Source organism: Bos mutus, chromosome 4, assembly GCF_027580195.1.
Source record: "Bos mutus isolate GX-2022 chromosome 4, NWIPB_WYAK_1.1, whole genome shotgun sequence".
Classification (NCBI taxonomy): Eukaryota; Metazoa; Chordata; class Mammalia; order Artiodactyla; family Bovidae; genus Bos; species Bos mutus.
Window position 1 is genome coordinate 110,436,638 of NC_091620.1, and position 23,308 is coordinate 110,459,945.

At 40.5% G+C, this 23,308-nt stretch overlaps 1 protein-coding gene across 7 annotated transcripts in view; it reads right to left on the minus strand.

Annotated features, from left to right (window-relative positions):
* Positions 1-23,308, minus strand: part of CDK14 (cyclin dependent kinase 14) — a 664,341-nt gene that overhangs the window by 512,029 nt on the left and 129,004 nt on the right. Inside the window, exon 1 of one of the 7 annotated variants that reach the window (XM_070369891.1) lies at positions 20,649-20,669. The exons of the other annotated variants lie outside the window; for them this stretch is intronic. The gene's annotated coding sequence lies outside the window, so the exon portion shown is untranslated. Of the gene's footprint in view, positions 1-20,648; positions 20,670-23,308 lie in introns of those variants that run through there. 7 annotated transcript variants of the gene reach the window in all.

The following is a 23,308-nucleotide window of genomic DNA, read 5'->3' on the forward strand; positions in this document are numbered from 1 at the left end:
ACAGACGGTATCTAAGAAAATCTCATATTGTTAAAGTAAACATTTAAGTGTCTGAGTAATACATATGGGATGATTCCATACTGGAAAGAAATGAAACTATGTGTATGGATATAAATATATTAAAAATATATATATATATATATGACAGAGATATTTGTGTGTGTGTGTATGAGCACATATTAATATAAAGGTATAGAAGGAAATACACCAAAGTGTTAAGATACCTCCAGATAAGCAGACCTGAAGGGGCAAAGGGTAAGATTGCTTACTTTTTACATACCCCTGTATTTTTTGAACTGTATAATAAACATGCTTGACATGTAATTTTTTGAAAATAGTAAAGTGTATAATTAAATTATTTCAAGTTACTGAAGCAAAATTTGGATTAAATACCAAGTATCAACTCTGTGCTATGAGTGTATCTGAAATACCAAGCATAGGTTGAATTTTAATTAAATCAATAAGAAGGAGATCAACATACTTTTTACAATATCACAAAACTGCTGAAGATATCTTTAAAAGACAAGGCAGAGTCCTCTACTCCTGATCAAGAGCTAACGATTTATCACAATATTAAATGCATTCAGTACTTTTAAGAGTTCATGTGTTCCTCATGCAGATATGAAAGCAAAAAGCAGTAGATGTGATATGGATATGAAACCACTCATCTCACTGAGGCAACTGAATTGCAACATATAAACACATGAACCTGAGGAGTCAATGAACCCTAAATATAAGAAATCTAGAGAAATGACACGAAGGTACATCAAAATCAAATTGCTTAAAACCAGTAAAACAGAGAGTAGCTTAAAAAGGGGCCAGAGGGAAAAATGTACTTTAAAAGAGAAGACAGGAAATATTTGGGAACTAAACAATAGGGAATTAGAAAGTCTCTTGAATTAATTGAATAAAATCTCTTGAACAGAATATCAAAATAGATACAGCTTAAACAGTATTTTAACTGTAGGAAAATTTATAATAGTAAATGCATTGAGCAGGAAAAAAAAAAGTCTCAAAGTAGTCAGAGTACACCTTAAGGGATTACTCTGGTGGTTCAGTGGTTAAGAATCTGCCTTGCAATGCAGGGGATGCGGGTTTGATCCCCGGTCAGGGAACTGAGTCCCACAAGCCTCAGAGTAACTAAGCCAATGCATCACAATGAGAAAGCCCACGCACCACAACAGAAGGTCCTGCATGCCACAACTAAGATCCCAGGCAGCCAAATAAATAAATAAACTTGTTTTTAAAAAATAATACCCTTAAAATACTAGCCATAAAAAGAACATTTATTAGAACCTGAAATAAGCAGAGAATTAAAATAATGAAAATATCTCATCATGGAAATAAATGAAATAGAAAATGAAAAACAGCAAAGAAAATCAATGAAACCAAAAGCTAGTTTTCAGAGAAGATTAAAAACAAACTGATACACCTCTAGCCAGACTGATAAGAAAGAAAGGTAAATAACATGCATTGCCAATAACAGAAATGAGAGAGACAACAGCACTACTCATTCAACAGATATTATCAAGAACTTTATGCCAATAAGTTCAGCAACTTAGATGAAGCAAATTCCTTGAGAGACAAAAACTACCAAAGTTCACTTGAAAGCAAAGTGATTTCAAAGAAATCAAAGGTGTAACCAAAAACCTTATCACAAAGAAAATGCCAGGACCAGAAAAGATTGCTGGTGAAGTAAACCAAACATTTAAGGGAAAAAAACACCAATTTCACAGAAACTCTTCCAAAATATTAAAGAGAAGGGGATACTTTGTCACTCATTATATGAAGCCAGCATCATTCTATCACTATAACCAGACAAAAGTAAGAAAACTACAGATCCATTTCTCTGATGAATATTGATTAAAAATTATTGGCACATTTTTAACAAACTGAATCCAACAACATATAAAAAGAATAATAAGTAAGGAAAAAGTGGCATTAATCACAGGAAGGCAAGGTTGGCTTAATACTCAAAAAACGTGTAATTCACCATTTTATTACACAACATCAGAAATCTCTAAAATGGCTCCCTGTGATGGCCACTTTCAGGCAGCCACACTCTTCTTTCGTCTGCAGATCTTCCACGTGGGCTCTATTTGCTGACTTAGATCCAATAAACAGAATACAGCAGAAATCACGGGCTATCACTTCTGAGAGAAGATTATAGAAAGACTGTGGCTTCTGTATTGGTACCTCCTCACTCCCATCCCGTCTCCTAGATCACTATCAAAGGCAAAGTCAGCAGCCTCATCAGAAAGTGGTTCTGTAGAGAGGTGCATTTATGAGAAGGACTGCCAACAACCACATGAGTTGAGCCTTCAAGTGTGACCACAGCCCCTGCCCCTGCTTGACTGAAACTTCATACAAGACTCTGAGCCACAGACACTCAGGTAAGGAGTCCTAGATTTTAAACCAACAGTAACGGTTAAACCGAATGCCTTTCTCTCAAGAACAGGATGTCCACTCTCATCATGTTGACTCAGCATTGTATTACAAGCTCCAGACAACGCCACAAGTCAAGAAAGAAGAAATAAAAAACATCCACATTGAAAAGGAAGAAATAAGACCAACTTTATTCACAGAAGACATTATCATCTATGTTGAATGAAATCTACCAAGAAAAAAGCAAAAACACTAGAATTAACATGTTTATCAAGGGTGCAAGATCTAAGATGAACATACAAAAATCATTTGTATTTTCAGATACTAATAATAATCAGAAAGTTTAACTAAAAATAACACGATTTATAACAGTTTCAAGCAATATAAAATATTTAGTGATATATCTGACAAAATATGTGCAAATCTGTACACAGAAACTATAAAGTATGCTTGAGAAAATAAAACAAAGGGACCAACCAACTCACGGGTCTTTCAATCCACTGTGATACTTTCAGAAAGAAGTTAACCTCTGTGTTTCAGCCATAAAATACTGAATTTCTTAAAAGAAGATTTAATATAACTATCAAGCAGGGTGATAAATGTGTATGAAATGATAACATAAACAGGTACAAATGGGGGTTGAATGGATACAATGATAATGGGAAAATGATGACCACATTTGAACTCCAACCCTATCCTTGAAAGTAGCACCAGGAAGTATAAACCCCATGGAAACTCTTAATTTTGCCAAAGAAAATATGGAGCTAACACAGCACCGTACTTAACTCTACATTCTATTTTTTATTCAAGCTCTTTGAACTACCTTAGTAAATTCGACTTTACCAAAAAAGTTTTTTTTTGGCATATTCATGAGGAAATACATGGGAAAAACTCCTGCAAATGTATAGGGAGATTTTACTATAAAATATAACATTTTAGCACACATACACCAGCACACCATAGCGGGGGAGAAGGTAAAATGACAAATGTCACTTCAACGTGTTGGCAGAGGAAAGAAGAGCTAAAAGGGCACCTTCAAAGCTAAAAAGGAACGAACTTACTTCTTAGCCAGTTTATGATAAACTCAGATAAACTCATATCAGATAAACTCATATAAACCTTTCATTTGCTTCCTGCCTCCAACTCTGAGAAAACTAATATTCACACGGTTTTTTGTTAACTTTAAGAGACACAGGTACATTGGATCAGAAATTCTGATAACTCTTTAAGAGAAACTGTTACAGAATACACTGTGATTAAAGCCTTATCTCCTTCTTCATGCCTTATACTAAGAGCCCTACATTAACATGTTTCCAGTCGGGTAGCATCCTACTAAACAGACAAGCACGATAATTGTAAACATCAGTGTAAAGTGTACACCTGTGGAAAACCAAGTTCTCTAAAGCCATGAAGACAAAAAAGGCAGCCCAATTCTAATTTTTAACAGGAAAAAGTATTTCAACAAAATTTTCTAAAATTAAAGTATTTCCCACAAACATTCTTAAATATTTCATGTTTATCATTTTTGCTATCTACTAGCAAATAACTAAATACAAGTAGAAAACAACTACAAATGCAAAATAAACTTCTGGGAAACAGTATACTTATTCAAATACATGCCTTGGATGTTACTTTACTTACTACATTCACAACCATACTTCTTGCTAGTCAGTTTCTAATTCATATGATAATTTAGAAAGGTATCAATAATCTGTGGTGGTTTGCAGAGTGTCAGATTTTCCAGGCAGCTCATCAGAAGAACACACGGGAGACTCAGCATCTTCTGATGCATTTCCATGCAGGCAAGGATGTTGTATATATCACTTAACCCTTTCCTTACTGGCTCAGTGCTTGGCCCACAGTAAAGCGCAACAAGTTTCTCTAGAATTAATCCACCAGATTTAAGAGGATTCATCCAAATTATCAGTCTTCATGCTCTCTTGCTAAAAGGGCTGAAGTTCTGCAGTATTTATTATTCAAGATCTACTGTTACGAACAAACCAAAACACACACACACACACATACAGCAATCTTGACACACAAATAATAAATATACATATATATTCATAAAATGCTGTCAGTAAAAGTATTTTTAAACTACAAGCTCATTGTGATCAGCAGAATTCTACAACACCCAATTCACCTTTCTCTCTCTCTCTTTAGTCGCTCAGTCGTGTCCAACTCTTGCGACCCCATGGACTGCAGCCCATCAGGCTCCTCTGTCCATGGGATTCTCCAGGCAAGAATACTGGAGTGGGTTGCCATTTCCTTCTCCAGGGTATCTTCCCAACCCAGAAATCGAACCCAGGTCTCCTGTATTGCAGGCAGATTCTTTACTGACTAAGCTATGAGAGAGCCTTTGAATAATACCCTTCCATTTGAGAGTGACTTTGATGAGATATCACACCACGGTTCCTTTATGTGATATGACAAATGGGAGAGTGGCCTGCTGGGCCTGACCTAGTCAGCTGAGCCCTTTAAAAGCAGAGCATTTTCTCCAGTTGGCTTCAGAACAGAAAGTAAGAGATATGATCTCGCTAGCCTGGAAGAAAGTCAACATTTCATGCTATGACTGCCTATGGGGGCCACAGGGCACAGAATAGAGGGTGGTTTCTAAGGGCTGACAGTAGTTACTGACAACTGGAACAAATGGGACCACTGTCCTACAACCACAAGAAAACGAGTCCTGCCAACAACCAGTGAGCTTGTAAGTTGATCCCAAGCCCCTGGTGAGATGCACGGCCATGGCCAACACCTTGACTTTAGCCCAGTGAGACCTAGAGAAGAAAAATCAGCTATGCTGTGTCTGGACTTTTAAACTACAGAAACTGTAAGACAATAAGCTAATAAGTATGTAGCGATGCGTTACATACCAACAGAAAACTAATAAACTTGCTTTAGTGAAATTGCCTGAAGCACTCAGATATTTGAGCAGAATGTTCTTAGAAATATGTTGCAGGTACCACTTTCTCTACTGATACACTGTATCAGATCCAAGAGAGATACGCAACATTTCTAAGGATTGCTATCCATAAATGACCATATTATTGGTAGCTTTCTGCATGACATAACTCCATCAGCAATATAAAACCCATGAACAAATTCTCCACATAACTAAATTAATACACAATTTATGCTCGTGTCCCCTTCACTTGGGTTTGTATGAATAAAACGAGTATCAGGCCCGCTTTGTGCAGGTACCTTCATGCAGGGAGAGTAATCCATACTTGCGTTTTCCACATAGGGCAAGGTGACTGTTCTGGAAAGTTTCAAGTTTCCAGTATTTAGGACCAACAACTTAAACTGGACCTGGCCATCTCTGTTAACCACAGCACAACAGAGAGCAGGATCCAGGCCCTGCAGAAGGATACGGGGAAGCAGCCTCGCTGATCTCATTAACTCATCAGGGAGGGGTCTTGCCCACAGAAGGAGCCAGGCAAGGTGAATTAAGAGTGGCCCTCATTCCCTTTAGCTGCCATTTCTGACTTTCCTGGTGACTCAGTTGGTAAAGAATCCACCAGCAATGCAGGGTTCCATCCCTGGGTTGGCCAGATCCCCTGGAGAAGGAAATAGCAACCCACTCCAGTATTCTTGCCTGGAGAATTCCATGGAGAGGGGAGCCTGGTGGACTTCAGTCCATGGAGCCACAAGAGTCGGAAACAACTTAGCAACTAAACTACCGCCACCGTATAATTAAATTATTAAAGCGCACATGGTGTGCGAAGAAAAGGGTGAGCTGACAAGAGTCCTAGTGTAAAAGAGGGTTCTAGAAGGCAGATTATACACTGGGGCTATGCTCCAGTGCCCAAGGCTTCGCTTGAATCCTTCCATCAACCTGTCAGCAATCTAAATAATACTGTGTGTGTGCCACCCTGAGTGCGCGCGCCACCCTGAGCGTGCGTGCGCACTTAGCTGCTCAGTTGTGTCCAGCTTTTTGCAATCCCATGGACTGTAGACAGCCAGGCTCCTCTGTCCACATGATTTTTCAGGCAAGAATACTGGAGTGGGTTGCCATTTCCTTCTCCAGGGGATCTTCCCGAACCAGGGATCAAACCCACATCCTTGACTTCTGCATTGGCCGGCAGATTCTTTACAACTGAGTCACCCAGAAAGCATGTGGGCTACATTTGCACCCCCAAATAGAATATTTCTTCTCACAACAAAATGCTTGTGGTTGGTGCAGTAGAAGTCTTGGTGACAGAATCTCTATGAAAAACAGAGGATAAAAGCATAATATGTCAAACTGGAAAAAAAAAAAATCAGCAGGAACCCATAACTTCAAAAAGGCAGATTTTTTTTCAACTACAGAACAGTAGTCCTTTGATCCACTGTTAACTTTCATGTGCTGCCCCAGTGCCCAGATCCTGGTCTATGTTCCAATTTTCCACTGTGAAGAAAGAGGAATCCTTGGAAGCAACCTGATTCCAGGTCACAGGGTAGGAAGCACAAAACAGCTGTGAAATACCCAGCTGTTACCAGAAAATTAAGATTCTTTCAAAAATGTCAGGGACAATGTTAGAAGGACAAAGGAATCTGGATATAGGGATTCCTACTGGTCAAGCTGTGATTACATAATTGAGCATCAAAGAGAAAATAAAATTATGGTTAAATGGAACAAGTGAGTTATGGAAAGACCCTGAGTTCATTCTGATTTTGAGAGAGAAAAGTCAATATTAAGGGGCAAATGGCAGTTGTGAGGAAGGATGAATGTAACAGGATCCACGGTTGGCTTTCACATGTGGAACTGTGAGTGAGCCAAGCAGTGCCAGAAAAAGTAGGAGCTGAACCCAACACAGGAGTGGGTGCTCAAGGCTTGTGCAAAGAGGGTCTATACAGCCCAAGTGCGCAAAGAACGGCAAGGCAGGATGTTTCGACAACAGACCAGGTCAATATAACACAGCAATAAACTAAAGGGCCTAAGCAATGTTTTACAAAGAATACATTTAGTGGAGAGAGACCAGATGGTAAAGAAATGTGATGTCATTGTGGAAGACATTTTTTGGAAATAAGTTAACTTTTTAAAACTAAGTGAAATTTAACCCTTAAACAGAAAATTCAATTCAAGTGCTAACCAATGACTCAGATCTGAATCACTCTGGAAAAAGTCAACAAGCCTTTTGTGGACCACAATAGTCAAACGTGAGTTTGAGCAAGTTCCAGGAGTTGTTGATGGACAGGGAAGCCTGGCGTGCTGCAGTCCATGGGGTCGCAAAGAGTTGGACACGACTGAGCAACTGAACTTAACAGTCTACAACTCCAGATCTTGTAACCCCAGCTATTCTGCGAAGCTATTCTGTGGATTTGTAACAATTACACAATGGGCTTCCGTGGTGGCTCAGTGGTAAAGAATCTGCCTGCCAAAGCCAGAGACATGGGTTCAGTCCCTGGTTTGGGAAGATCCCCTGGAGAAGGAAATGGCAACCCACTTATTCTTGCCTTGGAAATCCCATGCACAGAGGAGCCTGGCAGGCTACAGTCCATTGGGTTGCAAAAGAGTTGGACACGACTTAGCAACTAAACTACAACAACAGAAAAGATTACACAATCCCAAGAAGATTCAAAAACATTATTACTGAAACCCTTAGAAGGAATCTAATTAAGTAGACCCATATTCTTAGGAAGGCATAAAAAGAAATATAGAAATAATATGAAATTAATTAAACCCAGTGCTGGTGTTTTAAAATAGGATGAGCATAAGTGTGGTAATGTAACGTGCAAGAATATTTGTGCATGTTTTCCTTGTTTAAAAAGTATCTGAAATACGTTAAGATAATCTGTCACACTAAGTATTTGAAATTAAGGGAATTTAATTAAGGCAGTAATCAGTACTTAAATAGATTGAGACAAATTGGTTTTCAAAATTACATTAACTACATATATTTTTAATGATGTGGGCACTAGCTGGGGATGTTCCAGGCACAGAAGACTCTTAGACATGATATTCACCATCAGCTTTCACTGTCCTTTGCTCAGCACAGGGCACACCAAGCCATAGACTTCCTCTTACTCCAAGCCCTGGACCAAGCCAATCACAGGGAATAGCTACACCAGCAGCACTGCCTGAAAACAACAGACATTCCAATGTTACCAGGAAACAGGATATGTTTTCTCTGTGACGGCATTTTTTCACACTTCCTTGATCCACTTAGAAACTGAAGTGACAAAATTTACATAAGCAGGGATGTCTGATGGTACTTGAAAACAGAAAAAAAGAAATCATCACAAATACCAAAATAAACTTCTGTTCCTTTCTTTTTTTCGGTAAATTCAACAGAACCCAGAATTTCAAACATGGTTAGAGGTGCACCCACCCATTTAGACGTTCATCGGAATCCATTACTTCGGTTCACTCATCATTAAGAGGGGTCTGTATATAAGCTCACAGACTGAAAACTCAGTAAAAATTGTTAGCAATTCAAACAGTGTTGGAGGCTCCAAAAGTCACGGTTTGACCTACAATTTTAGCTTGGAGCTATGTAAAATCCAGACAACTGTCTCCCAAACTCACAGCAGTGGATTTGAAACAGCACAACTTAATTCTGTTAAGGTTGGCACTCACTGCAAGCAAATTCATTGGGGCCGAAAACTGTCCCTTTGAATCAACCATTTTCTGACGAGCGGCATTTTACTGGGTTCAGAGGGTGATCTCTACTTCACTCCACACTCTTTATGAAGGCAAACACCAGAAAAAGAACCGGCTTCCATCATGATCTCCTGACATTCATAAAAGGCATATCCATGCCAGATTCAATGCAAAACTGAAAGCAACACAATCCTGACACGGAAACAACCTCTTCCATCTGTTTTCCCCTCATCTGTGACCCAGTGAGGGCCTCGTGGCTTTGTCTTACTCAGACAAAAGTCTTCTTCTCTCAAAATCTGCTCCCAATTAAAAAGCAATCCTCAGTCATTCACAAGTCTTTGAACACTTAAAATCAGAGTACCACTTCTCCCTGGGTTATTTGAACGTTAAGCATTATAGGATAAAAAGCTTCGTCCACTGTAAAGAATTGGTGAATGGGGAATGAAGGGGGAGAGGATAGGAGAAATTTCTAATGCCACTAGAATCGTAATTCTTAAGTTGCTTTCATCTCTAACCTAAACCTGCAAGACCTAAAAGCATGCTGTCCTCTCTTTGGTTGTAGCCTCCTCTTTTCTCCTCTGTGTGTACGAGTGTGTATAGCAGTGACAGTGTGAATGACTACATGGAACGAAAAAAAAAAAAACAGAATGCACTCTCGGTATGTATATAACAGGATATATGCCCGAGAGTCCTTTCACTTACAACTATATTTTATCAGAACCAACATCTTGCCTAAGATCACCTTCAGAACATTAGCAAATATATAGGCAAGCATGCCACCCTTATTACCCATACTACTCGGAGGGCTTCCCTGGTGGCTCAGTGCTAAAGAATTTGCCTGTCACTGCAGAAGACTCAGGTTCGATCCTCGAGTTGGGAAGATCCCCTGGAGAAGGAAAGGACAACCCACTCTGGTATTTTTGCCTGGGAAATCCTGTGGACAGAGGAGCCTTGCAGGCTTCAGTCCATGGGGTTGCAAAGACTCGGACAGGACTTCGCAAATAACTACAACAAATGTCTCAGAACAAATCACTTCAATTGCCTGGGTCTCGGTCTTCTCATCTGACACAGCTGGAGCAAACGACTCTTCAGGCCTTTGACAGCTCAACTTTTCCATTACAAACTCCAGACAGCAACTTACTGCTGGAGGTTGTTTTTGTTCAGTCGCTCAGTTGTATCTGATTCTGTGACCCTCTGTGACCCCATGGACTTCAGCATACCAGTCTTCCCTGTCCTTCACCATACCCCAAAGTCTGCTCAAACTCACGTCCATTGAGCTGGTGATGCCATCCAACCATCTCATCCTCTGTCACCTCCCCCTTCTCCTCCTGCCTTCAATCTTTCCCAGCATCAGGGTTTTTTCCAATGAGTCAGCTCTTCGCATGAGGTGGCCAAAGTATTGGAGTTTCAGCTTCAGCATCAGTCCTTCCAATGACTATTCAGGGCTGATGTCCTTTAGGATGGACTGGTTTGATCTTCTTGCGGTCCAAGGGACTCTCAAGAGTCTTCTCAAGCACCACAATTCAAATTCCAGCAACATCAATTCTCTGGCACTCAGCGTTCTTTATGGTCCAAATCTCACATCTGTACATGACTACTAGAAAAACCATAGCTTTGACTATATGGGTATTTGTCGGCAAAGTGATGCTTCTGCTTTTTGATACACTGTCTAGGTTTGTCATAGCTTTCCTTCCAAAGAGCAAGCATCTTTTAATTTCTGGCTGCAGTCACTGTCCACAGTGGCTTTGCAGCCCAAGAAAATAAAATCTGTTACCATTTCCACTTTTTCCCCTTTGCTATAAATTACTATTAATATTCACTGCTGGTAAATGATTTTAAGTAGAACAACTACAAAGATAAGACCAGACACATAAATTCACTTCTCTGTGCTTCATTTTACCTTTTCTTTCTCTTGGGATTTTAGGATTTAGAGAGGAGGCAGGCTCATACCAGGAACACCTCTCCTGAGAGCTCCAGCCTCCGTGGATCTTCCTTAACTCTCTAGTCCTGGCATTGTCTCAGTGACAGCGTCCGGGGCCTCTTGGCTGAGGGGTTGGTTATGAGCAAGCAGCACACGGCAGCAGTCACACTGTGGGACACTGGTAACCCCAGTCCTGTCTACTAAATGCTAGTCATGTCCCTGTGTCACGGTCATTGTCGCAACCAAAAATGCCCGCAGTAAGAACCACACCTGTTTAGACTGTACCTCATAACCTGTCACTTAAATACATGCCGTCCAATGTGTTTTCATATAAGCTACTATGGAATTTGTTCTCATGCATTTGGTTTATCTGCTGGGGTGGGAGGAGGCGTTTGTCTTGCTCTGTTGCTCATGTATTTTTATTTCTACAACCAGACTGCAAACACCTGAGCAGAGAAACCACACCTTCCATTTTTTTCATATTCTCAGAGCTCAAAAGACAGCAGGAAATGGGTACTCTGATAATAGTTATTCAGAGATGGATTGTTTTCCTTATTGTTTCCTTTTTTCTTAGTTTAAGCCTCCCCTTTTAACTAAACATAGGCCATTTCACGGAGAAGGCAATGGCACCCCACTCCAGTACTCTTGCCTGGAAAATCCCATGGACGGAGGAGCCTGGTAGGCTGCAGTCCATGGGGTCGCTAGGAGTTGGACACGACTAAGCGACTTCACTTTGACTTTTCACTTTCATGCATTGGAGAAGGAAATGGCAACCCCCTCCAGTGTTCTTGCCTGGAGAATCCCATGGACAGAGGAGCCTGGTGAGCTGCCATCTATGGGGTCGCACAGAGTCGGTCAGGACTGAAGCGACTTAGCAGCAGCAGCAGCAGGCCATTTCAAAAATGAGTCCTAAGAAACTACGTACAGTACAGTGAGGTACCTTCTGAGACCAGTTCTTCCCCTGTCAATGAAAAGGCTTCACCAGCCGTTCCCACTAGCCAGAATTCCGTTACTGGAATTTAACTTTAAAATGCTTTTTTTTCTACTGACCGGTTTCTTTGGGGTCTGACCTAATTTCATTCAGTCTGAATCTGTCAGCTAATGGACACGGCTGAATGGAGAACTCTTAAGGACATCACATTCCTTTATGCCACTTCAGTGACTGTAGTCTCGTTACGTCCTGCCTGGGCTTCAGTGCTTATCACCAAGAGACTCAATCCTGGTTTTCCTGATTGTATTATGAAATATGTAGGTAGTCTTCCCAGGAGTTTAAACTTCAATATGCATTACTAAAATGATTTTATTGAGTTGCTTTCCCTTCTGGTATAATTATACACTTGATTTAAATGTAAGAGATTCAGTTTGCTTAAAGGCTGGCATAGACAGAAGCATGTATTTACTGACCTCTAGGTTCTTTATTTTATACTATTTCTACACTAAAAACTAACTAGCCCCAAAAGGTCAAAAGAAGAAAGAAGAAGACATTTGAAATTTTCTGACTCCCACTTGATATCCAATATGATATGCTGGTTAAAATTCCATGATTTCATAATGACAAATCTAACATGAGGTTGAATGAACACTCACAGTAAGGGCTGAAATGCCCTCTCTGCTGTTAGTTGTTGTCTGTTTTTTGGAATGTGGTTATTTTGGGTGATCAGGATTTCATCTGGAATAGTCTTTACCCCTGGCTGCCCTCAGAACGCCAGCACAGACATCACCCAGGATCACAGGCCCCGCCCTTACCTCAGTCCTCCCGAACTGGAACCTACATTTTAACAAGACACCCAGGGGATCTGTGTGGACATTAAAGTCAGGTGCAATGCTCTAACGCATGGAAGAATAGTAAAGTCTGCAGCTACAGTCAAATAAAGAACTGAGATTGTGAAAGAAGTCAAGCTTTAGAGAGGCAAAATCTGTTTCAGTCTTTGTGTACAAAATAAGTGATAATCATTTCAACATTCCTTGGGTAGCATTTTTGCTCAAGCTTCCCAACAGATATCATGGTAATTTCAGCTAATTCCTTTATATAATTTTGAACTCTGAAGACAAATTCTCCAATAAGATACACCCAATATATACATGAATTTTTAAAAAGCAATGGGATTGGAGCATGTGAGGAGTAGAGAAGACTACACATAGATTATAAGAACACAAGTAACATTACTTCCTGTGTAGAAACTTATGGAATTATGTGTTTCTAATGCAGAAGCCATTGTTTTGCTCTGCTGCTGCTGCTAAGTCGCTTCAGTCGTGTCTGACTCTGTGTGACCCTATAGACGGCAGCCCACCAGGCTCCCCGTCCCTGGGATTCTCCAGGCAAGAACACTGGAGTAGGTTGCCATTTCCTTCTCCAATGCATGAAAGTGCAAAGTGAAAGTGAAGTCGCTCAGTCGTTCCTGACTCTTAGTGACCCCATGGACTGCAGCCTACCAGGCTCCTCTGTCCATGGATTTTCCAGGCAAGAGTACTGGAGTGGGGTGCCATTGCCTTCTCCAAGTTTTTCTCTGGGCCACTATTATCTGTGAAAAAAATTACCACGTAAGTATTCTAAGGAGAATTGAATAGAGAATTTCACTTTATTCTTTATCTACCAGAGTTTATGTGGTAACTTTGAAAAGAAAAAAAAAGAATTCAAAGGAAGTCACTTCAGGATCCAGAAATGAAATTTTAAAAGGCACTTACATATACGAACCGTGCCATGTACTATAAAACAGGTTTAAAAAAAAGCCCTCTGCCTATGAGACGTAACTGTTCATTTCCTGCCCTAGTCTAGACAAAGGACTGGAACCCCTACTCCCAAACAGAAGGACGGGCAATTCTCTGCAAGTCTGGGCCTCTTTCCTGACTATTTCCAGTAAAAACTTGCTAAATATCTCCAAAAGGCCCAGAGGGGGAAAGGAGATGATGTGTGAATTTTCTGCTTCCCACCTGACAACCGTAATTATATGCTGGTTAAAATTCCATCAAGGGGCTTCCCTGGTGGTCCAGCGGTTAAGAATCTGCCTTGCGATGCGAGAGACACAGGTTTGATCTCTGCTCTGGGAAGATCCCACATGCCACAGGGCACCTGAGGGCCGGCGCTGCAGCTACTGAGCCAGAGCCCATGAGCCACAACAACTGAAGCCACTCTCCTGGACCTTGTGTCCGCCACAAGAGAAGCCATGGCAAGAACCCTGCACGCCGCTGTGGAGAGGGACCTCTGCTGCAGCGAGAGAAAGCCCACGTGCAGCAACAAAGACCCACCAAAGCCCTAAAAATAATAAACAGATCTTTTAAAAAATTCCATCATGAAAAAAAGGGAGCCAGGGGTGTGACGGTCACATCATAAGCCACATGAACACAGGGTGTTGGGAGGTGAAATGTTAGCATCGACATCTTTATTGCTTCCCCCTTCCCATCTAGAGCCAGAGGGCTCAGAAATGGACACATGAAATGAGAATGCGCATGCACGAAACAGGAGTGGCTTTACTGAGACTCCACAAAGCAAAAGCCTATTCTAACCCACAGAACTCCCACAGCTGCAGTGGGGAACTGGAATACCCACCCTCGACCCAACAGGAGACTTGAGCTACAGAACACGGCTCACACGGCATGGCTAATTAGTTGCTTCACTGAGACACTACTCCCTTACAGCTCTTACTCTAGAAAAAGGTCTGTTCCTGCAAATAGGAACTTTTCCTCACCTCTCTCATAGAATTTACAGGTTTAAATAGAGCTTTTCTCTTTATTAGGTTTTGTTTGGGGTCCTACCTGAGAAGGACAAACCAGGCTGTGTTTTCAAAGGACCCCATACCATGCAGAGGTACAAAATAACCCAGGGAGGGGCGCTGACTAATACTGGGGCAATGTTAAAATGTTGTTCATGTCAGAAGCACTACCAACCAATAAAGAGACCAGGCTGAACTCAGAGTCGTAGATGTTTAAAATCAATAACATGGTCAGACTGCTTTCTGTACACATATGCTTAGCATTTGAGGGGGTTTTTTTGTTTGTTTTTTTAACATCATGAGGACAAGAGAAACTGTCGTGTGTCTCAAAGGCTGTGAAAACAAGAGTCTCAATGCCTTCTGAATTCTGTTCCTAGCCTCACTGCACCACCCACAGCTTCTTTGTACTAAACTAGCCTAGTTCTTCCTTCATGTTTAAACGTTTCAAATATCTGTAGCTCACTATTCTGTCCCTCATGCAAGATAAAGCATCCAGAAGGTAAAATAACATTAAAAATATAAAGCTGAAACGAGACACTACTGCAGGTACTTACTGATCCATCAGGACCTGAATTTCTTTCCCCTGGTAACCATATGAACAGCATTTAAAAATAAAGATTATAAATATGTTTAAATTCCTTCCCTGAAGGAGAAATAAAATTGTGTACTTTCTTCTTACTCTCAAACAGATGGCTGTATAAATAAACACAACTTCTATCTCCTCAACTATGATAACCATTTTTTAAATAACATCTAAATGTATTATTAATGCTTGGGAAATAACAGTGATCAATGTCGAGAGTGATGCTAGAAAGTTTAGAAGTTTAATGGTTTTATTCTAATAAAATAAATCTAGATGCAAACCTCACCAAAGAATTCAGAAATATATAGGGCACCACTCAATATAGAATTGACTTCTGAAGCTCTTAAAATTTTCAGAGAATCATATATGGGTCACTAACCACACAGAGCTCATGAAGAGAAACACAGGGAACAATGAACCTCTGGGCAGAAAATGGAAGTATCTCTCAATGTAGCTTTAACAGCTGGCCCATCTTTTGTAAAGAACTAAAATTTCGACAATAATAAATTTGACAGCAATCCATTAATAATGAAGTCCTGACTGCTTTCATGAAGACTGGTTCTGTAAACCTTTCCCATGACTGACAAAATTCAATAGTGAATCCTAACTGAGATATTCAAGGTGAATAGAGCAGAACAGTGGGATATACACGCCCTGCTGTTTGGCTGCCACCTGAAAACAAGCCCCAGTGCTTCCAGGAACATTTCACTGTCAGCTTTGTATTTTTAGCAAGATCTCATTTAGCTATGGAATAAGCCACTGGAGCAAATTTGTATCAGTTGGGTCGAAGAGGAAATGTACAGAACATATAATCCTTCCCAAACCTGCCAGGTTGTAACTAGAATACTGAAGACTTTTTTCTTTTATTCACCTTTTATACCCAAACCCAATAACATTAAGAAACTGTCACATATGCCCAATAAACTAGCAAACTGGAGAAGGATCTTGGGCAAGATTTGATATAAATTGATAGAAAAGAGAGATGGAGATCAAGGATTTCTAGATGACCATAACAATGATAATGAAGGCTACTGTGTGTGCTCAGTCATGTCTGATGTCTGACTCTTTGTGACCCTATGGACTGTAGCCCGCCAGGCTCCTCTGTCCATGGGATTCTCCAGGCAAGAATACTGGAGTGGGTTGCCATTTCCTCCTCCAGGGGATCTTCCTGACCCAGGGATTGAACACATGTCTCTTGTGTGTCTGCGTCAGTAGGCAGATTCTTTACCACTGAGCCATCTGGGATGATGGCTATTATTAAACTCTTTTTAAATGAGATAGTATTTTAAAAGTTTCATAAGTAGTTTCTCAATTAATCTCTACAACACCCTCAAGAGGTACAATTATCATCCCAGTTTCACAGATGATTAAATTGAGGCCCACAAGAGTTACCTAACATGTCCAAGACCACACAGAGCATGCACAGGAAACGGGAATTATTTCAGGGCTTTGACTGTGAAGCCCAAGCTCTTGACCACCAGGTTATCTTCCTTACATGTCCCTTGGGACTTAGATCCTGAGAGAAATAAGGAAAGCACAGATCTGACCTGCCACACTTCTCTCACTATTTCTCCTGATACAAAAGAAAAGTGCTTTTAGAACTGAGCAAAGTAACTGCTCTGTGCTTTGAGGTTTTCCAACCCATCCTTGCCACCTCCTCATCACTTCCACCCTGTAAATTTAACATGCTTTTGACTAATCTGGCTCTCAATCTTATCAAAAGTTGATCCTCATATCAAAAGTCAAGGCTGAAAATCAAAGTATTAGGGTGTATGTGGGTGGGGGCAGAAAGCAAAAGATTTATTAAGAAGGACAGACTGATGGGGAAGATGGGAAGGCTCAGGCCTCTTCCCATATATGCTTGTGTTTCCTGAAGTGACAGTGTTAGTTGCTCAGTCGAGTCTGCCTCTTGGTGACCCTATGGGCTGTAGCCTCTGTCCATTGGATTCTCCAGGCAAGGATACTGGAGTGGGTTGCCATTCCTCTCTCCAGGAGATCTTCCTGACGCGGGGATCGAACCCAAGGCTCCCACATTGCAGGCAGATTCTTTACTATCTGAGCCACCAGGGAAGCCCTGTGTTTCCTGAAGAGTATGTTAAAGGCATGGATATAAAGTGTTGATTGAACCCATCTAAGAATCATCATATTGGTCAATGGTAGATAAACAGAGGCTCTAGAGCCTTAACTCGGCTTTCTAAAAAAGATCTACGAGAAAGTCATTTAGATTTAATAGTAGCATCAGGAAGAAATGTGAGAAGGAGAATGCCACACTGATGAAGCCAGGCTGACCTCATCCAATGGAAATCTGCTTAATGGGCATGACTCTTGTCCCCTTTCTCATTGTCCTCTAACTCAGAGATCTGTGATTTGGGGGCTGGGTGTACACTGAGAACAGCACTGGGGAGTGGGAGAAGACTTGCGGTGGGCATCGAGAGATGAGTGCAGTCTCACCCTCCAACTGGCCAGATGAAACGAAGATGAGTCAACTGGTTAAAGGACTGACTGCTGAAGTACCTCCCAGTTCTAAGAGTCTCTGGTTCTGCAAGAGGATCTCAACATGATCAGCCTTTGCTTATAAAGTTTTTATTTAACAGACTAGAAGCAGAGTGGGTAAAATCTGAATGTTCACAATGACAAAACCCACAGTCCAGCCTTCCGCTATATATTTCAGATGACAGTTGCTTTCTATAAGCAAAAAATTCACATGAAAATCTCACTAGCCCAATTACCATGCTCAACTACCAGGCCATGTAAAGAATCCAAATGAATATATCCTTGGATCATTCCTTAGATCAGTGCATTTCTATTCCTCAATCCTACACTGCTTTTTAGTATTTCTAAATTATCCATATTTATTAGATGTCCATAGAAGTCGATATGGGAACTTGCTTTATTGAAATTATATGGGGGGGGGGGGCGGCGGGGAGACTGCTGTCTTTTCCATATTAAAAAAAATTAAAGCATACATTAAAAAGGAATGAAATTCTGATATACGGTATAACATGGATGAACCCTGAAAACACATTGGATAAAATAAACTAAACACAAAAGGACAAATACTTTATGATGCCACTTGATATGATATGACATACCAAGAAAAGGCAAATTCATAGACACAGATGTAGACTAGAAATTACCAAAGGCTGGAGACAGAGACTGGGGAGTTATCACTTAATCGACACAGAACATCTATTAGGGATGATGGAAAGTTCTGCACTTGGACAGCAATGATGATAGCAAAACATTGGAAATGTACTCAGGCCAATAAATTACATACCTAAAAATGGTTAAAATGGAAAATTTTGTGCTACATATATTTTTCACCACAATTTTTTAAATGCAAAAAAATGAAAGTATATAGTGTATGTTTCATAACTGCCCCAAATGAAAAAATTTAAAAACGTCTCCTTGAACTATTTTAAGGAGTAGATTGTAAGTTTCCTGAGGACAGGGACTAGCTATGTCTCAGCAGTTACACTGCTACTCAGTAGACTCTCCATAAATGCTTGTTTAATAAACAAATGATTAAAAGATATAAATAGAGGACAATTCTAAGTAGGAAAATACAAAAAGCATCAAATTTACTTATTCATGAGAGAGTATAATGGGGCATATTGCTGAGAAAAATACCAAAGCTACGATCCTAAGCTCCTTCAGGGAAGGCAGTATATCTATCTCATCTTTACTCCCTTCACAGCACATCTCAGGAAGCCTCATAGAGTAAATGGCTGATAAATGTTTGCAGAATGAGGAATTTTAAAAAAACTGATAGGAAAATCAATCTTATTAACTGCTCTACTATTCTCCTTTTAAAAAATTACTTTTTGCAAACGTACAACTCCTGCCACAGGACAAAAAAAAGAAACCTCATAGCTTACAAAAAGCGAAGGTAAAATATAAATAACTCGAAGATATCACTCTCAGGAAAAGAAACAGCAAACACAGTCACATCATGTTCTGAGCAGAAAAAAAAAGTTGTTTTCTTTTTTTTTAAAGGAACAACTAAAGTATAGAAAAGACAGCTTGTATAGTTCATCTCCATTTTTTAGGAAAAAATAAATGGTCAAAAATAACAGAAAATTTTAACTATCTTTGGAAGAAAATCCAAATATTCCTTGCCAAAAATTAACGTCTGACCTTTACAATAAATAGTTGAGTGAATACAGAAGACTATTTAAGGTCCCCCTTAAAAAAATTCTAGTGAACCCAAACATTATCACTAATTCTCTCAACTAGCCTATCAAGTAATCAAGTGTTCTTTCTTAGAAATACTTATGTCACAAAATTACCTACAACGGGCTTATGACCAACATGCCACACCAAGTTACTGATGATTTTCTCAACTAATATTCACTATCATCATCATTTACATTTTACATGAAGTACTCAGTTAAAGTATACATAAGGAGAACATTTTTAAAGCCAAAAAATTCAAATGCTGACATCCTTAATATCCAGTACCTATACAACAGTCGGAACCTTATAAAATCACCAGAACCGTGTAATGTAGTAGTCTCACTTTGAACAATATTAAAACATGTCTTTCAACTTCAACCACCCCCACCCCTAAGACAAGGTGCCCATTAACAAACAGAAATAGGAATTCGACCTCTGCAGAGATCACGGTTTATTACATTTCTGTCTCTCAGCTGTTATCTTCTCCCCAAGCAGGTGGGCATCATTTTGGAGGCACCTCTCTGCTGCCTGGACCTTCATGCCTGCAGGAGTTCTCCATTAGCATCCAGAATGCTAACAGTCCACTCTTAGAGTCAGCACTTCAAGCAGAGCTGCATGAAGGATGCCCACTTCTGTACATGAAAGCACAACCACCCCAGGTGGGAAGATGCAAAATACCAGCGCACTGACCTCTGCCAGGCAGCAAACACTTAAAGCAGGTGCATTTCCATGCTCCAGAAGGGAGGGGGGAGGAGCAGGGAGGAAGCCCCAGATGCCTAATATATTAGAGGTGTTTATTGCACTCAGAGCCATTCCAGCTAATTCATGGACATCAGTTTATCCAATGAGAAAAGTGGTCTCCCGTCCTTCACCAGCTCGACTCAGAGGGCATTCAGCCAAGTATAGCCGGGCAAAACAATCTGTAAGATCTCTTTAAGCTATAATAAATAAGATGAGTTTCAGAAGAAATAACATTCAGCTCTGGCAAAGAAGCACAGTCGCAAACCTTTTCCTCATCTTATCGCTGCTTCTGGTGTTTACAAAGTACAAGCAGTAGCCTCGGAAACCTCAAGAGACTCTGCCGTTGGTAACCTCCTGTCAGATCTTTAGCTTAAATAGCCCCTGGATCAACCTGTGATGGGTTTTGGCAGTTAAATAGAAGGGAGTGAGTAAAATGACATGCACAAAATGAATCCTTTTCAAGTTGTAAATGAGTGAGTCAGGATTCAGACTTGCTGAGATGCTCCAAATTAAACCCCCTGCTCTAATTTTAAGCATGCTCCGTCTTACCGTTTCGCTGTTGTCTCTCTCAGGCTCGAATCACCTGGAACTCTTTAGCATGTCTCTAGCAATGTGTTTGCACCAGGCCAGGCTCATACAGCAACTGAATTCACATCTTTCTGCACTAGCAAGCTGAAATGGTACGGCCGTACTACAACCAAGAAAGGGGGAAGCAAAAGCAGGGAAAAAAAAAAAAAAAACACCCAGAAATACCTAGAGAAGCTAATCTCCAAGGAAGAAGACCAAAAATGGTTCAGGAGAACACAAAGGACATGCTCACATTCAGGATCAATAGCTTTAACACTTTAATTTTTTTTCCCAAAAGAATCTCTCTTTTTTTTTCCTCTAAACACGATGGACTTGCCTGTGGAGTTCCCAGGAAGACAGAGTAATCCGGGCTCTGCAGCAGCATTGCAGCCAAAGTAACCGTGCATATTCTGTCCAGGCAATTCACAAGACACTGTCTCTTCAGAAAGATATTGATTTGCAATGCAGGGCTGCCTCAAAAGAATGGGAGCCAAACAGATAATGGTGATTGCATAGGAGGAAAAACATTTAATCAAGGGGATGCACCTCATCATGCTCGATTCAATTTTTTAAAAGCACTGGAGCCAGCCAGCAAGTGTCTTGAGTGACAAACCCATTAAATAGTAATCTGAGGTCCTAGAGAAGGCCAAGTTTAGGCTGCCATCATTTGCATTTGTGCTGCAAAAGCCACTAAAACGTTTAATGTATCTATGTGCATAGATTTCTCATTTGCAAATGGGGCATGATGAGAACTCTAAAATAACCATGCACCAAATATGAGAGGTTAAAAAAAAAAATGCACAGGTGTAGCATTTACGGAACCAAAGTGATAAAATACATAGTAATGAGCCTGCAGAATTCTTGATGGGAGTTACAGCTCATATGACCCTCAAAAGTAAAATATCAACACAAACCAGATCTCACAATCCTTAGGCTAATTGTGTCAAGTCATGCCACACAGTTCTGGGTGGCCAGAAAAGATCCCAAACTGCCACTCTCATAGCGACCCCTACAGGAGAGAGACCGATCTACAACTCACCCTTGTTTCAAGATATCTCCTATCCTCAGAAGACAGAATTGCAAAAGGGCAAAAAAGTAGATTAGGACACAGCCAAGAAATACATTAGGCAACAAATCAAAAAAGTCAGGCATGACATCTGACCTCATAGACATTCACTTAATTAAGAAATTAAAGGACAAGAAGAGGTAACAGCAATGTCAAATATTTCCATAGCTCCCAGGACTAGTGCACACGTATCAGTAACCTCAGGGGGAGAGTAGCACTGAAATATATGCAATGCCATGTGCAGACTAGAGGCTGATGGGAAGCTGCTCTCCAGCACAGGGAACCTGTGCTCTGTGACGACCGAGACGGGTGGGAGGGAGGCTCAAGGGGGAGGGGACCCACATATACTTGTGGCTGATTCCTGTTGTACGGCAGAAGCCAACACAACGTTGTAAACCAATTATCCTCCCATTAAAAATAAATTAAGAAAAAGAAATCCCAAGGGAAAGTGCTTTCCCTTTACATGCTAACTGGTTCAAAGGAATCATCTCCCGCATCCGCTATTCGCAAACCATCCTCATCCTCGTCCTCCTCAGTGACAATGGGAAGACACTGAACTATTTTTCTGCAAAACCAAAGCTCATCCAAAAATCTTACGAAAAGTTCTTCAAACACAAATAGTATGTAGCCTGCTCTTCACAAAAGCCAGGACAGAAAGTTATCTCCTTAATATGGGAAAACTATCGAGTTATATGCACTTTGCTTCTGTGCAGCAGACTTCATTTCAACAAGTCTCTCAAGAATCTGGAGCTGTGTTTGTGACTGCTCAAGCTCCAGCCCACAAAGACTCTCCTTTTTCAGGACCAACAACATTTACTTGAATCATTTAAGCCTTTGAATCATTAACCATATGCTGTCTCATCAAACTCTCCTATAGTACTGGTGTTTCCCCTATGAAGGCCATTGAGGAACAAATTCACATTAATTCCATCTTTCTTTTTTTTTTAACTCCTCCATAGCATGTTAACACACTGCTACACATCTAGCAAATTTTAAATTAAAAATTTTAAGAATTAGTGAATTTCCCAACTCCATATTTTAAGGCTTAGATAATCTCCTCTCACATCAGAAGTGTTAGCTTTAGTTTCTTCACTTAAGTAGTGCCTATGTGTTTTTCTTTCTAGAGAGTTGGTAGATAAGGGCATGTACAGTGTTTGTGTTCACTAAACTATTCTGTATAAAACACAAGAAACTTAACACAATAATCTTCTGCTTTATTCTTTCATTTATTCATTCAACGAATAGGCACCGATGCACCCAGCGATGAGCAGCCATGCTCTCTGCAATCAAAGACTCCTCCTGACTTGGGTGGGTCCTCAGGTAGCTCCTCCTCAGAGCCCTCCTGGGGCTCCCCTCTTGCACTGGTGCCCCCTCAGCCCAGCACACGCACTGTTCTTGCTTCACTATCTAAATTATTTGTTTGTCTTCCTCCCCTACTAGAACACAAACTACTCAAGAGCCTGGAATTCTACTCATTGGCTCTCCTGTGTTTTCCTAGCCCCTAAAACAGCCTCCGCACTTGTTACATCAATCAATATCAGGAGGATCTGCTGACGCCAGTAGTTCAAGCCAACTC